The 20,910-nt window shown below is 41.5% G+C and overlaps 1 long non-coding RNA gene across 2 annotated transcripts; it reads left to right on the top strand.

The window, feature by feature from the left end:
* The first annotated feature begins 2,366 nt into the window (after nt 1–2,366).
* On the top strand, nt 2,367–20,634 carry LOC124520616 (uncharacterized). Of its 2 annotated transcripts, none has more exons than XR_006964347.1 (3): nt 2,367–2,497; nt 6,344–6,424; nt 18,966–20,634. It is a non-coding gene; the product is annotated as an uncharacterized LOC124520616 (long non-coding RNA). The 2 variants fall into 2 exon arrangements; XR_006964346.1 differs by having other exon boundaries at nt 18,881–20,634.
* The last annotated feature ends 276 nt before the right edge of the window (nt 20,635–20,910 follow it).

Below are 20,910 nucleotides of genomic sequence, written 5' to 3'. Positions count from 1 at the left end.
AGGCTACGTCTCCAGGGAATGCCACTCCGTCATCATGTCAGCACCAGTGACGCATCTCCAACTCTGGCGTGACTCCCAACAGGGGGCACATATGGGAGATGACATGAGGCAATGATTATTGCTCCTTCTTACTGTAAATTGGAGGTGATTCTCTCTACTCCTTGAAGCTTAGTTGGCTCTTAAAATGTTTAATTGGTGCTTTGACAGTTTTGTTTTAACAGAAAGTGATTCATAATAGCACACAATCGGGGAAATGGAGCAAACTTTCAGTTTCTACTCATCTCCTCTGGTCAAAAATTTATCTTGTTGGTTTGAAGAAGAGTGCCCAAGACCACCCAAATCCCAGGGAATGATGGAAGAATAGAGCCTAAAGAGAGGGGTCTAGAGGGAGAGGAAAGAAAGATATGAGTTACAATTACAACTTTGCTCACTTGTTTGTAAGTCATTAACCTCTCTGGATTACTTAAAGTGAAGCTGAGCATAACATAATGTACATTTAGGTGCTCAGAATTCAAAATTTCTTGTTTTGGAGAAATATCCCACTGTGTGTCTTGGGGGACAGTAAGTTCTCATTTCCACTATGGAATCTGAAAAGGCTCCTAGTGGTCAGGACATAAGAGCCAGGATGGCAACCTTAGTGATCTCACCCACAGCTTTGAATCTCGAGTGATTCAATGTCTGTGTTTTAACTGGCCTGCCCGTGGCATGACCTCAGCATGGTTCCTGCTGCCCAGTTCCCATGGCCTCCCCTGATTTTGCAGCCTCCCTCTGGATTCCATGGCTTGTCCAATATGCTTCCAATTATTTCTTTAGGTAGCCAGAATTGTTTTTGTTGCTCCTGTATGTCACTGACAACCTTGAACTCTGTATAGAAGGACATGATTCTGTTTTTTGTAGAGATGAAAATTTAGAGCTCAGAGTCTAAGTGGTCAGTTAAAGATGAATGAGCTCTCTGATTTAGGTGCCTTGATTTTAAAGTCCATCATTCAGCAGTATTTGCTGCACATCGACTGTGTGCCAGGCTCTTTGCTGGCATGAAGAACATTGTGGTGAATGACATGAATAGAGCAGAGCAGGGCCATGTGAACTGTGGCCTGGGTTCTCTAGGTATCAATCAATACCATTTGGAGCACTTATACACAAGTGGATTTCACAGTCCCACTGACAGAATCCAAATTTATGGGGGTCAGACTAGAAAAGCTGCATGGTTAATAAGCTCCCCAGGTTCTGAGGATCTAATAATGTGCAACATAGCGAGTGTAGTTAACAGTACTGTATTATATACTTGAAGGGTGTTAAGAGACTAGATCTTAAATGTTCTCACCACAAAATAAGATATGGTAACTATGTGATGTGTTGGAGGTGTTATCCAGTGCTATGGTGGTGATAATCATTTTGCAATATACAAATGGATCAAATCAACACATTGTACATTTTAAAGTTGTACAATGTTACAGGGCACCTGGGTTGGTCAAGTGTCTGACTCTTGATTTCCGCTCAGGTCGTGATCCCATGGTTGGTGGGACTGAGCCCGTGTTGGGCTCTGTGCTGACAGTGTACAGCATGCTTGGGATTCTCCCTCTTTTGTCTCTCTGCTCTTCCCCCTGCACACACACTCTCTCTTTCTCAAAATAAATAAATAAAAATTAAAAAAAATAAATTTATACAATGTTTTATGTCAATTACATCTCGATTGAAGAAAAGAAAAAGCTCCCCAGGGGATTCTGATTCTTGGCAAAGTTAGAGAACCATTCCTAATATGGTGATATCAGACATAAATAGTCTGAGTGCATATACACAGTAAATAGTATGAGATAGGTAGGATTGCTTACAGATGAACTTTATATAGCATTAAAATCTTTTAACAAACTCTTTCTAGTCACAAAACAAAAGGACCAGCCCTGTCCTGGGGTTTGGAAAATAGAAGCACACTCGTTCTAAGCCCCCTGAATTTATAATGCTCTCAGTCCTGCCCCACAGAATTAATATGGGGTATGGCTATTGAAGAGGGGCTAATTCATGGGTTACTGTCATGCCAACAGGCCTTATCTTAGCTGTTTGGTTTCAAAGCAAGCAGTAGAAAAAGGAAGGAATTGCAATGTTACTTGTGTCCATGGAATGTGCATTCTTTAGGCCTTTTGGAGGTAAGCTAACGATCAATATTTTGGTACTGTGTTTAGCTTTATTAAATTATTATGCCAAGTGCACTTCTATTTAAAACCATTTATTTTTTTAAAAAAAGGAATAATACTTGTATTGGCTGAAATTAGTGAAGAGTTCAAACTTCCCGTAAATTGCCTCTGTGATTCCCCCACAGCCATCAGCTTCTTTGAAGTGGAATGGTAACTTGAATAAGCACTTTTGACCTTGGCCCACACATTGTTCTGCTGGAAGGACAGACTCTGCTTTACCTTTGACTGTTTCTTTCTCCTGTGGAAACTGGTTTCTAAAGACAAAGAAGAGACATTTCTCTAAAAGGACATTTTGGACACACGTGGTAAGTTGTTAGCAATTTATATATAAATTTGGAAGGTGATTCTGGTTCTGAATTAAAAAATATATCTTACCATCTCCTGGAGCCACTCAATGTAAAGGTCTCTGACTTGGAAGTTCCCTGCAAACCCCAAGGGGCTGTGACCACACTTTAATAAAAACCGTCTTCTATGCACTTCAATCATACAGCAAATTTACATGGGCCATGAACTTCTGCTACGCGGGAGATGTGAGTGTGGGGAACGTATACGTAGGTGTTGAGGGGGATGAAAGAGTGAAGAGCGGTATCCTTCTTGTGATGCAAGCACAGGCGGTATGTCTGTGTGTTGTCTACTGAATTGAATGAACCTTCTACAAACTTCCTACACTGAATTGATAGAAAAGGAACATTCGATAGGTGAGGCCTTTCAAAAGTTTTCAGTTGAAAACGCCAACATCTTTCAAAGTCTCTCTATGACTCCGGCAAAGCAAACAGCCTTTCTCAAATATTTGCCAATGCCAACTCCATGCCAAACCCTCGGTGTTTGGCCCTGGGGTCAGGAAGTAAAACTTTGACACAACTTTCAAAAATTTCCTCTACCCCTCCTACCATCAAAGCAAGATCCTTGCAAGCACTTCTGTAAATTACAAAATGTACATGGCCCATAATAATCTGTAGCCTTTCCAGCCACAGGAGCCTGAAATAGAAACTTAGACAGATTGAAAATAGAAGTGTCTCAGAAGAAATTGCTTCAACCTTGGGGGGGGGGATATTTTCATTTCTGGTAGTTGTAAAAGGGAACCTTCTAACTTCATCTCCTTGGGTTTGATTTACCTACATTACTTCATTTAGTGGTTTTAAGGGCAGTGTGCAGTGATTGCTATGGGAGTGTTCAGTTTGGCTCTCATTTTTTGAGGTTGTTGTCTTGGGGGTGAGCAGAACCTGTGAAGTTAACCCAGGAAAAAACCTGAAGAAAGAGGGTCCATAAGGGCAGATGAAGACAATGGAGGTGAGAACCAGATCCTCTCTCTCGGTCTAAAGTAAACTCATAGTTTAAAGGACAGAAACCCTAGTGACACAGACACATGCCAAAGACAAATAAGTAAAGAACACAGGTTTAAAAAAAAAAACAACAACTATATTTTAAAGTAGGTTCCACACCCAACGTGGGGCTTGAACTCATGACCCTGAGATCAAGAGTTGCATGCTCTACCGACTGAGCAAGCCAGGCTCCCCAAAAGATTACAGGTTTTAAATAATTTTTCTCGTGTGCTCTTTTGGCTGGCATCAGCACTGTCAGTAATGAGTAAAGCTAAACATCTTTAAAGGCTGAACTAAGCTGACTGGAGTACAAAAACACTAATGATGCTTAACTGCTGGAACAGTGACTCTCAGAGGTGGGTAGCAGGTTTGGTACCAGAATCGCTGAGGGTCGGGACCAATCTTCTGTGCCTGCCCCAATTGTAGTGATCCAGTTTTCTGAGTTGCAGTTTGTCTTATACCCCGGGGGTGTTAAGAATCAGTAGAATAAAATATGTATCCAAATTCAAAGTAACATATGATTGTTCATTGGAGCTTTTTCTATGAAGAACACAGTGGTGGAGATGGGGGAACAGCCCTCTTGGAAAATTAATGTAGGAGTCACAACATTTAACTGAAGAGACTTTCTCTTTCCTGAGTCTACCAAGGGTAAAAAGAGGAAATAAAGATCATACAAAGGAAGCAAGACAGAAATCCCCTTGGCCACCGATGCTAGGGCCCTACTTCGTTCCAAAGGCCTTTACGGAATGGTTATGAGGCTGTGAAGGTGGGTACAGCATTCCTTGAAAGCAGCTGAAAAGGATGGAGAGGTGAAGAATGCTGTTAAAAGTCCATGCCAGTCGTGAGGGCCAGCTCCTCTAACCTGTTCCCTCTGCAGTCAGGAGTGGAAGTTGGCCTTGGCTTCAACTTGTCCACACTACCACCATCCCTTACATGACCCTACAACTCCAGCCAAATGGACCGGGCAGTTCCATGCTCACTGTCCTTGCCATCGCTGGGCAAGGAGTGCCAGAGAACTGAAAAGACAGACCTGGACTTGAATCCTGTCTCTGCCTCTTATTAGATAGCTTTGGGTGTGTTACTTGCTTTCTTTGGAGACTTAGTTTTCTGATCTTTCAAATGATGGCCATTGGACAATTAAATGAACTGAAGGAGGTAAAGTATTTGACACAGCACCTGGAACAGATAACAGCCTTTGTGAAGATTCCAATTAAGTAGATTCTTTGTCTCACTCCTTTGAGCCACTGTTCTACCAAGTACCCACCCACATTATTGCATTCACCCCTGAGGAAGGCAACCATTTGTTTTTATACATCATTTGTATACATTATCCTTAGCTAGACTGTGAGTTCCTGCAGGAAGAAGTCAAACCTTACAGTTTTGTATTCCTCACACTGTAATTAGAACATGCTCAATGAAAGTTCATGGGATCCCCTGGTTCCTCTGCTGACTGAATGCATAAGTGAATGAATGGGATGGGGGATGGGGGAGAGGAGAAATGAAACTGGAGGTTTTCATTAATAGAGGGGAATGTTCCAACATAGCATCCTTTTCTTGTTTTGACGGGTTCAGCAAATAAGGCAGCAGATTTACCGGATTTTATTCTGAGCACTGTTGACAAGTTTGCGAATAAAGGAAGTCTAGGCTGTATTTACTTTTAAAGAGCCACGCAGGGAAGCCTCCTCAGACTTTCAATACTAGGCTGCTGAGTTGGTTGTGACTAAGAAGAAGAAACCTCAAGCTGCCAGGACACACTGTGGTTTCTCATTATCTGTCACCTGCTGGAGAGGGCAGCGTCCCCCGCCTCTCACATTTCAGCAGTGCCTTGCCGCAGTGGGTCTGCAGTCGTCTATGAGAGCTGTGCTAGCTAACCAGCCTTCATTCTTGCCCAGTTTTCAACTGATGTCTAGATCCTTTACTTCCCTGGACTTTCTCCTGACATACAATTATCCCTCAAAGTGTTCCTGGCCAACACTCTGCTCACACGAAGCTAACGGCTCTGTCTTCTAACAGTTGAGAAAATGAATTATTTCTCTGAAACCAGGAAAATATGGCTGCTAAGCAATGAGCGAAAAAGCTATTCTTTCTCCACTGTCAGAGACCCTGTTCTGAATATGCACCTCTGGTGAGCCACTTTGTGTAGGTAATTGCCTAGTCTCTTGCCCAGGGCACTTGGTCTTGCAGTCCCTGTGGACAGAGGGGAATTTTAGATCATTGATACATATTGCCCATTAAATTCTCTTAAGCTCATATTCAGCTGCCTTGGCATGAGATACACAGTAAGCCATGTATAAAAACTAGACCATGATATTCCATATTATTGCCCAGCCAGAGATACTGAAACCTTACCAAGATGTAAAAAAAAAAAAAAAAAAGAGAAAGAAAGAAAGAAAGAAAGAAAGAATCCTGCCAACATCTTGATTTAAAGAATAGCCCTCTCTTACTAACCTTAGTAATCTTGTTCCTTTAAAAAAATTAAAAAATGATTTCATTGTGTCCCTTTGAAGGAGGAAGAGCAAAGTCTAGCCCAGGATGACCACTGGTATAGTCTCAGGCCTTATGTCAGCAAATGCGCCAAATTTAGACTTTAACCTTCACTTCAAATGGGGTTTTACACACTGACACAGAGACCCAAGATGGGAGTGAAAGGTTTTTTTTTTTTCATCCAACTATAAAATTGTCTCATTATAATACTACACAACCTGAAGTAATTTTTATAAGTTACTTTGTAACAGCACAATTGTGTTAAGCTTATATATTTTACAAGTGTTAATTTATTAAATGCAGACACTTAAAATACACTCTATTTTTATCACCTTGTTTTGACAGGTCCTTGTTAAATATACCGGGGCTCAACCTCTGGGAAGTGCTGCATGTGAGTGGCATCTGAGGCCTCGGGAAAACTTCCAGGTATGGATTTCATGTGTCATGATCCTACTTGCTGCATGGCCTTATGGAGGTGGAAAGGCTCTCAGCCAACTGCGGGCTTATTACATAGAGCTTCTCAAATGTTTCGTGCCAAAGTATACGTGGCCAGTTATTTTACCATAGAAGTCTAGTTCTAAAAAAATATCCTTTAAGCGAGTATTGTTACCTAATAACAACAATTTTTTTTTTTTAACGTTTATTCAATGTTGAGAGACAAAGACAGGGGCAGAGAGAGAGGGAGACACAGAATCCTAAGCAGGCTCCAGGCTCTGAGCTGTCAGCACAGAGCCCGATGTGGGGCTCAAACTCACAAACCACGAGGTCATGACCTGAGCTGAAGATGGACTCTTAACCAACTGAGCCACTGTGGGGCCCCAATGGTTAGCTAATAATTAAGAATTTGTCATGAACGAGGTGTAAAATGCCACAGACTTGGTGTTTACTGGATGGAGCAGCTTCTCTTTCCCTGACCTCATGTATTTGAATAGAAAGGAAACGGAGTGTCAAAGGCTGCTCACCAGACTGCCTAATTACCTTTTCTGTGTGTATTATGGGAAAATATCGTGTGGGTGAGGAAGTTTAGGAATCAGTACTGCAGCTTCCTGGACAGTAAATAGCAGCCAATGGCATCAGCACCAAAGTGCTCTGCTGACCTTGAGATTTATCATAATTTAAACATTTTTTGAAACTTAATTTGTCCTTAAGTTCAATATTCCTGACCCGCGTCATCCAAGTCCCCCCGCCCCTGAGCATCCACACTTGGAGAGAAATTTTATTTTTTATGTTATTATTTTATGTATTTTTTAATCATTGAAGTATAGGTGATATACAATGTTGTATTAGTTTCAGTTGTACAACATAGTAATTTGACAATTCTATACATTATTTAGGGTTCACCACGCTAATTGTAGTCACCATCTGTCACTATACCATGTTATTATAATATTCTTGACTAGATTCCCTATACTGTGCATTTCATCTCCATCATTTATTTATTTTATAGCTGGAAGTTTGTAACTTTTAATCCCCTTCACCAATTTCTCCTAACTCCCCATCCCGCTCCCCTCTGGCAACCACGTGTATTCTGTTGTTGTTGTTTTTTTTAATGTTTATTTATTTTTGAAACAGAGAGAGACAGAGTGCAAGTGGGGGGTGGGGCAGAGAGAGAGGGAGACACAGAATCCGAAACAGGCTCCAGGCTTTGAGCTGTCAGCACAGAGACCGATGCGGGGCTCAAACCCACGAACCGTGAGATCATGACCTGAGCCAAAGTTGGACACTTAACCGACTGAGCCACCCAGGCGCCCCTATTCTCTGTTTTTAAGAGTCTGTTTTGCTTGTTTGTTCATTTTTTTTGTTTTTTAGATACTGCATATAAGCAAGAGAGACTTTGAATAATCCAAATAGTAAGATTGAGACTTTTATTAAATAAAGTAACCACCAGCTTTGGTAAAGCCTCTACTTTCAGTGGCCTGACAAGGGTTCTGAGATAACAACGATGCTGCAGGATGGTGGTGTGATTCAGGACACTCCTTTAGAAAAGCTTGCAAGGGGTTCTGGGCTTATTACAACATCGTGTGCTCAGCCAGCTGTGTGTCTTTTCATTCTGCAGTCTTTGGAGAAGGAAGAATCTTTAGAGCGTATAATAGGTTCTGCAAAGGTGTAAGTTATAGCTGTCATTAAGGCAGCTTTAGGATTGAGGATAATTGGATTTTAAATGCCTCCTATATCTCCTGTCTTTTGCCATTAAGCAAAGCCTAGGGTAAAGACAGCAGATCAGAGTATCCCACTTCTCTCCTACCTCTTGCCTAAGGGGTGGAAGTCCTTTACTGGATTTTCCATCTCCTTTCAGGCAATTATTTTCTTGCCACAACTCTCCCAGACAGTCAATGAGCTGGATGTTCTGGGCCAATAATAAACTTCATCTCTCTGAGCTAATTCCTTGCCATTCCTATGCCCCAGAAAGTCCAATTCAGTCAGGGCTGTCTTCAGTGAATTTCTCCACACTGTTAAAAATCTATCTTCTAAAGATAATTCACATTTTTAGAAGGCTTTGGAATGATCTGGAATGACTTTTTTGTTTTTGGTCAAGTTCTGAGATTATTTTGAGTTCAGGTGGTAATTAACAAGAGAGTATTTTCTCTCTTCTCTGCATATTGGAACAATGTCAGCATAAAATGATAAAAGGCTTGGAATGGTCTTCTTTCTTGTTCTGAGCACATATTGGTTTTATCAACTATCTTAATGAAGACAGGGCATGTTGGGGAATGGCAAGTAGACCAAGGTGATTTGAACAGAATTGGGTGGTGGGAAGAGCTGGATAGGTAAGGGTTAACCAGTGGTTGGGCTACAAACCCTGGGTATCATCTATTGTGGCCACACCACAGTTTTTGAAGAATAATATTTAACGACTATTTTAGGCCATTCATCTGTGTGTTGGCCCTAACCTTGAATGCAGTGTCCTAAATCAGTGACATGGGATGGACCTACACCATGAAGCCCCTCTTGCCCCTCTACTTTAGGACCTCAACTAGATCAATTTCAATGGCATCCTTGGCCCATTTCCCCAGGGTCCTACCTTGGCTGTCACTTATTTTGTTTTAAAGGGTGAAAGGGGGTATGGAGGGAGAGGATGTACCATCTGTTCTTTAGAAGGGCTCACTGAAATCTAAAACAACAGTAACAAAAAACAAAAACTAACAAACATGACAAAGCAGATAAACAATAACAACAGGTACCAAATAAGCCCACCTAGTCTCTCTGAAGAGTACATTTCAGATAGATGGTTATCCTCAATGCCTTCATTACTTCTACCAGGTACTTTCCCCTGTGGCCTACAAAGGGCCTTAATGGAGATGAGCATATCGTGCTTTCTCTGCGAGTCAGAGGGCACAGTCAGTGTAACATCATAATTTATATGCTGTTCAATCTGGTGAAGTAACAACAAAGCCTTATAGCTTTTTATATCCTTACTGCAAATGCATCTGGGATCCAGGGAAAGGACAACTCAGTACCACCAGGTATGTAAGAAGTGCTGTACGAAGAGGCCCTAATTGAAATACAAAAGGAACTGCAAGGGAAGGAGTAGTACATTCTGAAAAGGTTGAGGGAAATTACTTCTCCATCCTTTACTTTTCTGTCTTCAGTATCTGAAGCAATGGATTCAACAGTGGTCATGATTGAATGCTATTTGTCAAACCATAGGGTGGCAGGAACTAGGGAGGAAGGAGAAAATTCTGTCAGCAGATAAAGACTGGGAAGATATCTCTGAGGGATTTTGCATTTGCACTGAACTCTTTTCAATTCCCAAAGGGCTGAGGTTTGGGACTAAACCTAACCAGGTGGTCCAGATGGACAAAGAGTGAACCACAAGGGCAACTTTTGTTCTTCTAGCTCAAGGCTTCAGGTATCTTTTCTAACAGCCTCCTCCACCTAGCTCTAGTTCTTGCATGGTCTCCTGACCTGAGGGAGGGGAGAGGGGGGAACCTGTCTCAGCCGGATTACTCTGTTTAACTGAAAGAAAGTGTTTCAAGCCTCTGTTCCTTAACGTAAAAAACTCCAACCCTGACAATACAAGGCCAACAGTATCCTCAGCCATCACCTTGATATGAGTACTTTCTTCTTGAGTTTGGAGGAAGGGGGAGAAAGCCTTGAGATTTTCTGATGATTAGATGGTATTCCAAAAGTCTACATGCCTCCTGTTGACTTAAATCTCTGTGGAATCCGTCAGCCATTAACTCTCACCTATCCTACATTAATAGATGACTCACTGCAATCTCTCTCTCTCTCTCTCTCTCTCTCTCTCTCTCTTCTCTGGCTCTTGTGCTAATTCTCTATAAAATGCAGCAGGATCATTTTTTTAAAAATTGATGTGATGGTGTCCTTTCCCTTGCTTATAACTTTCCATGCCTCCCTATTGCTTTTAGGATAAAGAACAAAACTCTTACCATGACTTAGAAGATCCTATCAAATCTCTCTAGCCTTACCTTGTATTCTCTTTGTCCTTCCTGCATGCTGCTTGCTGTTGTTTTGCCTGAAATGCCTTCTCTCTCTCTCTCTCTCTCTCTCTCTCTCTCATTCTCTCATTCTCTCCCTGTCTCTCTCCCCCCTTATTTTCTATGAGAGGAGAAGCACAGGATAAGTAGAAGTTAACTGGACAAACAACTTGCCCATGAACATCTTCCCTGATCCCACTACCCATCTCATCAAGGTCACCTTCCTTGTCATTGTGTGGTTTCTAAGAATTATGCTCTTTCTTTTGGAGTTCTGCCCAGTTGAAAAGTGTACATCCATGTAATTCTCCACCAGACTATAAACTCTATGAGGACAGGGTCTTGTTTGTACCCAGGGCCCATGTGGTATAGTGGTTTGTTATGATTTCAAATCCACTTGTTTGTGACTCAAGTGAAGTTGCTTTTGTCTAAAGGTGAAAGTGTTTACACTGAGGAAGCTGTTTCAGGATGTTGTCATCTATTGTTGATAAGCACTCAGTAGCTCAACTGTTGTCAGGTGCCTCTGGGGACTTATAAGTAGAACATATGGAAGAGTGGGTATGATGTAATACTCATTTAAACTTTAAATACCAAGAATTTGTGGGGACTTACCAAGAGTGTCAGGTCTGGGACAGGCTACCCTTTGCTGATCTAAATAGCTCTCCAGGGACCTTGAGGCAGTAACTCCTGCTGTGGCAAGGAGATCCTTTGCCTTCAGTGGTAAAAGCCATGCAGCAGCATGGTGAAGGAGATAATCTTGTCTGCCAACACCAGAGCCTTCATTCCCTTAGGATTGTGCTCTAGCAATAAGGGACGTTTGCTTTGTGCTGGCAGCTGGATGTCATCTCTTGGTTGGCTAAGCTGACTCCTCCAAGAACCAACTTGTAGAAAGGTACACCTCACCTAAATTTGGACTTCATTTCTTTCATCTACCTTTTATCTGGAACAATAGTGTAATTAATCTGTCATTGGTTTGGAGTATGTTATTTCTTTATTGGCTTATTAAGAAACACTTTCCTGTATGCTATTGGTTTATGAAATGTTATTATAAATTATAATTCCTGAAGTGAAACTGTGTTAAATAAATTATTGACAGAGATAATCTCAGTGTCTAAGCATAATTTTCTCTGAATACAACAGCCCATCTTAGTTAATTATTTGTTGAACAGCCTAATATATATAGGGAGGGGAGTAGTCCTTGTGGAAGATCCACGAAATGTCAGAACTCTGGTGAAATCAAAAGGAAACCCATTTTCTTAGAGTTTTAAAATGCTGGGGCCCCTGGGTGGCCAACTCTTGATTTCAGCTCAGGTCATGATCTCACAGTTCATGAGTTTGAGCCCCGCATCAGACTCTGCGTTGATGGTGCAGAGCCTGCTTGGGATTCTCTCTCTCCCTCTCTCTCTCTGCCCCTGTCCTACTCACATACTCTCTCTCTCTTTCTCAAAATAAATAAATAAAGCAGAAATATTAAAAAAAAAGGGGGGGTGCCTGGGTGGCTCGTCAGTTAAGCCTCAGACTTCGGCTCATGTCATGATCTCAGTTTTTGGGTTCATGCCTGGCATCGGTCTCTGTGCTGACAGCTCAGAGCCTGGAGCCTGCTTCAGATTCTGTGTCTCCCTCTCTCTCTGCCCCTCCCCACTCATACTCTATCTCTCTCTCACTCTCAAAAATAAATAAAACATTATAATTGTTACGTTAGGGGAATAATGATGATTTTTTCCATTTCTATTTTTTTCTGTATTTTCTGGGCAGAACAATGGCAAAGCATTGAAGAAAGAATTAAGAAAAGGGCATTAGACTTCATGACTTACTGCCCTTTTCTAATGACCTTTAGTAGAAGCTTCAGTAGAGTAATGAAAACCAAAATTATCAGCAAAGGAGTAGGAAGGAAAGAAATGGTAGTGAATATAGATTATACCTAACAAGTTTGTAGGTAAAAATAAAGCGGAAAGATAAAACAGCTAACCTGAGAAAGTAGCAGGATCAACAGAAGGTTGTTTAGTTGCATGAAATTTTTTATGCTAATAGAGACCAGGAAAAGTCTATAGGCTGAAGGGGAAGAAGGTGGTGGAAAGAGACCATAGAGGTTTGTGAGGTTTTTGTCCTGAGAGAAGAGAGAAGAGAAAAAGTATATGATACCTAATGCATATTCAATAAATAATAACATGATGGACCAGTCAAGTTAGCAGGATGAGGTGCCTGGGAGAGCTCAGGTCTCATCTCAGGGGTTCTAAGCAGCTAAGAGCCAGCCACTTGTCCCTGTGCAGGAATATGGAGCTGTTGATCCTGGAGATTATGATCTCAAGACTGGATTTTTATTTAAGAACCCTTTTTTAAAAAATTTGATGACTGATTTAAACAGAAGTTAAACAAAAACACCAATATTCAACCAACTGGCAACCACTTGAAAACCTGTATTTTAGTACGTGTTTCTCCAGACCATAGTTGCTAGCATGGTATTTAACAGTTTTTAAGGACATAAAATTTACAAATACAGTTGACTCATTTAAAGTGCATGGTTTAGGGGCGCCTGGGTGCCTCAGTCGGTTAAGCGTCCGACTTCGGCTCGGGTCATGATCTCAAGGTTCGTGAGTTCAAGCCCCGCATCGGGCTCTGTGCTGACAGCTCAGAGCCTGGAGCCTGTTTCAGATTCTGTGTCTCCCTCTCTCTGACCCTCCCCCGTTCATGCTCTGTCTCTCTCTATCTCAAAAATAAGTAAACGTTAAAAAAATTAAAAAAAATAAAGTGCATGGTTTAGTTGTTTTAAGTAAATTCACAAACATATGCGATCATTACCACAGACAATCCTAACATATTTTCATCATTAAAAAGAAATCCTGGACCCTTTAGTTATCACTTTTCTATCCCCCTACTTTCTCACCCCTAAGCAACCACTGATCTACTTTGTGTCTCCATAGAATCACCTATGCTGGACACTTCATTTCAGTGGAGTTGTTTATTATGTGGTCTTTTGGGACTGGCTTCTTTCACTAGGAGATGGTTTTTTTTTTAATGTTTTATTCATTTTTGAGGAGGGAGGGAGAGAGAGAGATAGGCAGAGAGAGATGGGGAGAGAGAGAGGAGGACAGAGGATCCAAAATGAGCTCTGTGCTGACAGAAGTAAGCCCTATGCAGGGCTTGAACTCATGAACCACATGACCTGAGCCGAAGCCAGATGTTTAACCAACTGAGCCACCCAGGTGCCCCAGGAGATGGTATTTTTTAAGTGAAAAAGTAGGAACATGAAAAATTTGGAAAGCTTTTAATCTCAGTGAAAGGGAGAGCCAATTTGTCCTAATACCAAGGTGAGTAGGGAAGGGAAGAAAAGAGTTTAAAAAAACATCCTTTGGAAATGAAGGAAAAGCAAAGCCAGATAAAAGTCCTGAAGGTATTCTGCAGCTGCAGGTATAGGACACACACCTCAAGGATCAATCTGTGTGAAAACTTTGATTTTGATCATCTGTACCAGGGCTGAGAGACTGCTGGTATGCACAAGCTTGGCTGTATCAGTAGTTTGCACAGCTGAGGACTGGTTGGATTGTGCCTGTGCCCTGTTTGTGGCTAAAAGATATAAATATCACCCTGAGTTGCACAGATTTCTTCAGGATGTTAGCTTTGAGTAAGTCCTTGCTTCTAGTTACTAGCATTGCTTAGAACAAGCAAGAAAAGAGAGAGAGAGGGAGAGAGAGAGAGAATAATCTAAGGATCTTGGGTGCCTAACTCCAAGACCTCCAGGGTTATCTGCTTATAATAAAAGTAATCATCCAAAAGCATCCACTGCAAAGAAGCAGAGAGTTTCAGGCAGCTAACACACCATTCCCAAGGGAGCATAGTCTAATTTCAAGGGCTTGGCACTCATTGCAAAAAAATTCTTCCTCAACAGCCTACCAGGAGACATGACTCTGGAATTTTCAGTAAAACCACAAGAGCAAAGAAGCCTGTTTAAAATATGGGGTATGAGTTGGACACATTGCTAATAAAGATTGCAAGACTCCTGGGGGCTTCCAACAGCAAAATACACTGAGAGAAGATCAATGACTTTTTTAAAAATTTAAATCCAAATTAGTTAACATATAGTGTAGTAATGGTTTCAAGTGTAGAATTTAGTGATTCATCACTTACATATAACACCAAGTGCTCATCCCAGCAAGTGCCTTCCTTAATGTCCATCACCCATTTATCCCATCCCCCCATCCCCCACCCCTCTAACAACCCTCAGGGAAAGTAAGATAGATAAGGAGACAAACCGTTAGAGAGAGACAATTAAATACAGACAGCAAACCGAGACTTTCTGGTTAGTATCTGATGATGGTTGCTTCACCAGTGTCAGGACTGCCCTTGGACCCAGGGACAACCTTGTATAGGCAGAGGACCCGCAGTTTTGATGGGGTAACAACAGCAATACTTGCCTTATCACAGAAGTGGCCCCCCACTCTACCATTCCAAAATTATACCTAGACAGGAACTCCTTAAGAGCCTTCTGAACAAAAAAGTATTTTGTGTGGGTAAAACTCTATCAGTTAGGATGATGAGTATCTGAAAGCCAAAATAAGGGTGCCTTCAATGGGACAGAAGTGCATTTCCCATTTGGGGCCAGCTTGAAGGAGGGTGGCCCAGGGCCATCCAGAAGCTCTTCTTCACCATCTAGCCACTTTGGCCCATTTACCTCACTGCCCTGGGGAAATGAGTGTGGCCCATGCAGTGCTGCCATTCTGGCCTCACATTCTCAGCTTGAGGCAGCAGATGGAAGAAAAGATGATGAAATAAGTTCAAAGAGCATTCCCACAGCCCCATTAAGGAATGCTCAGAGACAGCCATCTAACACTTCTGTTTATATTTTGTGGGCCAGACTTAGTCATCTGGAGATATGCAACTGCAAGAGAGGTTAGGGACCACACATTTTTTTTCTGTACAATTACACACCAGCTAAACCTTGACAGTGTGATTATGCTGCTGGGAGAGGAGGGGAGTGCTGGTCCCTCGTTCCTGTGGCACACACTGCTAGTTGCTTCTCAACGTCCAGATTAAAAATGGGGAGAAAGTGTATTGGATTATCTGGCATCTATTAGTGACCAGGAACGTGAAGAAACGACATTTGTTGCCTAGGGAGAAGGGGAAGGAGGCAAGGAATGATCACATAATAGACATAGAGGGCATCCAGCCTTGTTTCCTGAGTTTGCATTTGAGAATAACAAGGCCCAGGAAAGCTGAGTGAATTTTCAAAGGTCATGCAACCTGCCAGTAACTAGCACCCAGCACTGATTCCCAACTAGCATCTTCTTGTGCCTCTTGGATACCCAGGGCCCCACAGATGTGGAATATTTCTCTACTCCATGGAGCCTGAGCATCCAAGAGGTTGCTCACACTATAGGTGGCAGATTCAAATAGGATGGACTGGAGACAAAAAGCAAAAAGAAAGAAATTCCTGTTTACTATTACTGCATCCCTTGTTAGTGCTGGCCATTGAAGTCCCCCAAGTCTATAAATCCTGACACTCTTCTACCTCTGGGCAACTTTCCCAGTAGCTTATTTTGCCTCTGCTTCAGTCTCTTCGGTGATGGTGGGACTACTTTGAGGTAGCCCACCCTAACTTTATGCTGTTTTAGTTGTTACATAAGTCCCGATACGGAGGAAAAAATAGCTTCCCTCCATTTTGTGAAGAGGTTCTGAATGGATTATAAACCATGCCAAGAATTTTTTGTGGGGAAAGTGGTTACTATTCTTAACTGACTATCAAAATTTGGAACATATACCGGAATCCTGAAATTTCCTTTAATAACTTCATTTGCAACCTAATTCTAGAGGTACAACTTGTCGAACATCTCAAACCATTCTTATGGTTGTGTTTATGAATTCATAGATGACTGGTTCACAAATTTGACATGTTGTTATTTAAAAGGCTGATTTAGGATAAAAGGAGAAAGGAAACACGCTAAAATTAAGAGAGGGAGGGACGGGAATTGTGAAGTATTTTGGTAGTTTATGTGCTTGTAGGAAAAACAGAAGCTATAAATTGAAGAAGAACCTTCAAGGGTCTCTCTTTTCTCATTTCACACTCTAAAAATTTATTTTTATAATTTAAAACAAAGTATATGGTAAATTTTATGGGTATTTATATTTATCACAATGATAATGTTCTTAAAAAGGGGGAAAGAAAGATGTGGTCTAGGGAATAGAAGCACAGCAATAGTTTTAGAGTTGATATGCCTTGAATTACACTTGGTCTCTTCTCTAACCCCTATTATTTGAAGGAACAGTGCAAATTCAGGAGTCAAAGTTTTGTGCAATGCTTTGCTTTTGTAACAGGTCTATCTTTTTTTTATTGAAGTATAATTAACATACAATGTTCTATTAGGTTCAGGTGTACAACACAGTGATTTGACAATTGTATACATTACTCAGTGCTCGCCATAAGTGTAGTTACCATCTGTCACATATGACATTGTTACAATATTATTGACTACATGCATGTCATATTCATGCACATTTCATCTCTGTGACTTATTTATAACTGGAATTTTGTACCTCTGAATTCCCTTCACCTATTTTGCCCATCTCCCCACCCACCTGCCTTCTGGCAACTGCCAGTTGTTCTCTGATAGGTGTACTTTTTTAAACCCTGGAATGGACTGGTAAAAAAGAGGTAGGGACATACGTTTCTAGCCCTGGATGTTTTAGAACATTTTAAGTATTTTTATTTTTATTTTATTTTATTATTTTTTTAAATCTTTATTTACCTTTGAGAGAAAGAGAGACAGAGTTCAAGTGCGGAGGAACAGAGAGAGAGAGGGAGACACAGAATCCAAAGCAGGCTCCAGGCTCTGAGATGTCATCACAGAGCCCAATGCAGAGCTTGAACCCAGGAACCGCGAGATCATGACCTGAGCCAAAGTCAGACACCCAACCGACTGAGCACCCCAAGTATATTTATTTTATAATAAATAATTAGATTACCCCAGAGGGCTGTACACATTTGACTCTCCACAAACACCACTTGCTGACACATTCTTATTAGAATTATATCAATAGAGGTGTCTGGGTGGCTTAGTTGGTCAAGCATCCCAACTCTTGAATTTGGCTCAGGTCATGATCTCATTGTTCGTGGGATCCAGCCCGAGTCAGGCTCTGCACTAACACCACAGAGCCTCCTTGGAATTCTCGCTTTCCCTCTCTCTCTGCCCCTCACTGGCTCGCACATACATACTTTGTCTCTCTCTCAAAAATAAATAAACATTAAAAAAAGAATTATGTCACTAAGGAAGGTGTGCTGTCATCGTCAACTATGAGCTGAATCATACAGAAGTCCATCTGGATCATAAACAAAAGTGTATGAAATTTGACACATAGGCTCAGATGTTGAAGAGTGTGTGGGATAGGAGAATCCTCCAGGAAAAGACATATTAAAAAGCCCAGTTCCTGCCTTCCAAGAAGGCTTTTCAAGGTCTGTGGGATTTGTTCCTGTTACTTGTGCTTCTACGAAGCAGTTATTTCATCTTCTTTTGGGAAACTAATTACATGTCCATTCAGTGGACTGAATTTCTTTAATGCCAAACCTGATTGCCATTATTGTATCAATTTTCTCACATCTCACAGCCATTGGCATGCTCTCCTTTCTTGGCAACAGGAGGTGGTAAGTGGCAATAACCATGACTGGCATAGATAATTACTTAGGTCCTCTTACCAATTAGATTGTGAGTCCTTTGACAGCAGGCTCCATTGTGTTTTATGCATGATCGATAGTCAAATAATTGTTGGATGCTGTAGAAAGCAGAAGGAACAGTTAATTCCAGGTTTGAATGGAAGGGTTGTCATTTGTAGATGCTTCTGAGATGGCCCTATAGAGATTTTTTTTTCTTTTTTTCTTTTTGGAAAGACCTGGTGCAAACAATTAAAAGAATCTTTCTTAAACTAGGAACAAACTTACAGCGAGCATTTGGCACAGAAAAGTTTCAATTACGTTCTGTCCAGTGCTCCACAAATACCAAATACCAATATCATCTTTTCTCTACTGACCCATATTGAACATGAGTTGTGTTTGGGGAGGAGGAGGGACATGTGATCTACCTACAGCTAACTCATTTTCTCCTGGTTGTTTTAAAATGACAGCCAGGGGCGCCTGGGTGGCGCAGTCGGTTAAGCGTCCGACTTCAGCCAGGTCACGATCTCGTGGTCCGTGAGTTCGAGCCCCGTGTCGGGCTCTGGGCTGATGGCTCAGAGCCTGGAGCCTGTTTCTGATTCTGTGTCTCCCTCTCTCTCTGCCCCTCCCCCGTTCATGCTTTGTCTCTCTCTGTCCCAAAAGAATAAATAAACGTTGAAAAAAAAATTTAAAAAAAAAATAAAATAAAATGACAGCCAGAACAATGATTTTTAAACATTTAATTTTAGTTGCAGAAACTCGTTTTCTTTTTGCAAGCTAATTCTTATTCATCATTCCTGTATTGAGACTAAAATGGGCGAAAGTACGGTTGCCCAAGTTGTAATCAGCAGGAGCCTGAGACCCTCAACTGAGTCCTGTCTCTCCCCACAAGACCTTTGAGTCTTTCAGCTGACCGGCAGACTCAGTGGAACAGTTTGAAGACCACTGACAACCTGACGTGGCCTGGTGGAAATCCATGGAAAATTGCTTGTGAAGCAAAATGGACCCAGGAAAACCCCACTTGGACTCCTCAAGGTCTGTGACTGTTTATTTGCTGCTGCCCCTATCCCATCCCCCACCCCTTGGGGAATGGGGAACTTTACTGCACTAAGGATTGCACCACTGGGGACTCGGCCTTTCCCCTTCAACTTCTCTAAGGGGGACTTTCAGCACAATATCTGCTTCATCCACCTCTGGGTGTACAAAGCTATTGCACTGGGGAGGGGGACTCTGTTGTAATTAAGAGTTTGGGCTCTAGAGTCTGCCTGCCAGGGTTCTTAACCCAGGTTCCAGGATTTGCTAGGTGCAAGAGCCTAGGGCAGTCACTCTCATTTTGTCCCCAAATTTCCTCACTGGTGATATAGGAACAGTAATAGCACCTGCCTCACAGGGTTGCTGTAAGGATTAGGGATGACTTTCAGTCCCTTAGAGCAACTCCAGGCACAGAGTAAATGTTTTGTAAATACTGGATGTCATTAGGAACACATATTTGCTTGCCTGATATAGAACAACTAGCTCAAGTGACTCACTTCTTTTGCTCCTAATTTTCTGGGTCACCTGAATTTTCCTTGCTAGCTTCACATCAAACATGTGGCCTCTGCAATCACATCCAGTACATGTATATGTAGGTTTGAGAAGTACCACCCAATTTCCAGATTACATTGCATTCCTTCTGCTCTCTATGCAGCAAAACTCTAATGACAATTCCCAGAAGCTTCTAGAAATTCCAACTTTGATTGGTGTTTGTTTTCCCAAAGATACTTTGTTTTTCAACTCCTGTAGTTCCTTTAGCTTGACTTCTCTTTCTTGTATCACGAAAATCTATATTTCAAACAATCTTTAATTAGTACAAAGAGGACAGGCTACATAATTTTCAGGACCCATTGCAAAATGAAAATGTAGGGTACCTTGTTCACAATGACTAAGAATTTCAAGGCAGTGACAGCAGAGCATTAAACCAAGTGCAGGGCCATGAAACTGGCCCTGAGTACAAACATATTTAAAGTCTTTACTTTCTTTATGCCACAGTCAGATAGGATATTCAATTTACACAATGAGATTTTGTAACCTGTGAGACCCAGAAACCTGGCCTTTACTGCCTACTTGCTTGTACTCACTAACCTTTGTCTTACATTTTTCCTTAAGTTCTTCTATATGGCTTGCCTCCTAACTCAGGCAATGAAACCTGAAACCACCACTCAGGTGATGGCAACCTGACCACCAAGGCCCTTTGAGTTAAAACCCCTGACTTGCACCTGCACAGATGGACCATGGAGTGACCACCTCACCACACCCATGACCAGAATTGCCTTTAGCCTATTTTAATACTAAAATCTCCACTCCAGACCTCAGCCTTATTTACATAACATACAATGTATGTATAGGCATGTTTCCTTAAAGTGCATGTGTGACCTTATGGCCCCCTTTACATATGATGACAAATATTCATCCTAACTCCAAACAAAAGGCACCCATTAACCCTCTCTCGGGGAGTCACCACTTTGGAAGCCATTCCCTGTGATCTTCTTACTTGCTGCAAATAAAGTTTTCTTTGTACAACAGACAACTCAGTGTGGTTTCTGTGACTCACCAAGGAGTGAACTCACATTGGCTCAGTTAAAATTTCTCTTACTTTCATGTATGAAGCCTCGAGGAACAGAAAGTATTTATGTTCCAAAGACATTTGTTTATTCTTCCCACAGATAATAGTTCTAAACCAAGGACAAGAGATTCTTTCTAAAGATCCATGTAACAGATACCTGTAGAAGAAAATCACATCTCTCTCTCCACTTGGAAAGGAGTTGACTCAGTTTTTTTTTTCTTGGATTTCCCAATGA

Source organism: Lynx rufus, unplaced genomic scaffold (genome assembly GCF_022079265.1).
Source record: "Lynx rufus isolate CCGP_SWC_20201006 ecotype Redwood Valley unplaced genomic scaffold, mLynRuf1.p SCAF_3, whole genome shotgun sequence".
NCBI classification, from domain to species: Eukaryota; Metazoa; Chordata; class Mammalia; order Carnivora; family Felidae; genus Lynx; species Lynx rufus.
The sequence above is the reverse complement of the archived record's forward strand: the minus strand, read 5'-3'. Positions and strand labels throughout refer to the sequence as shown.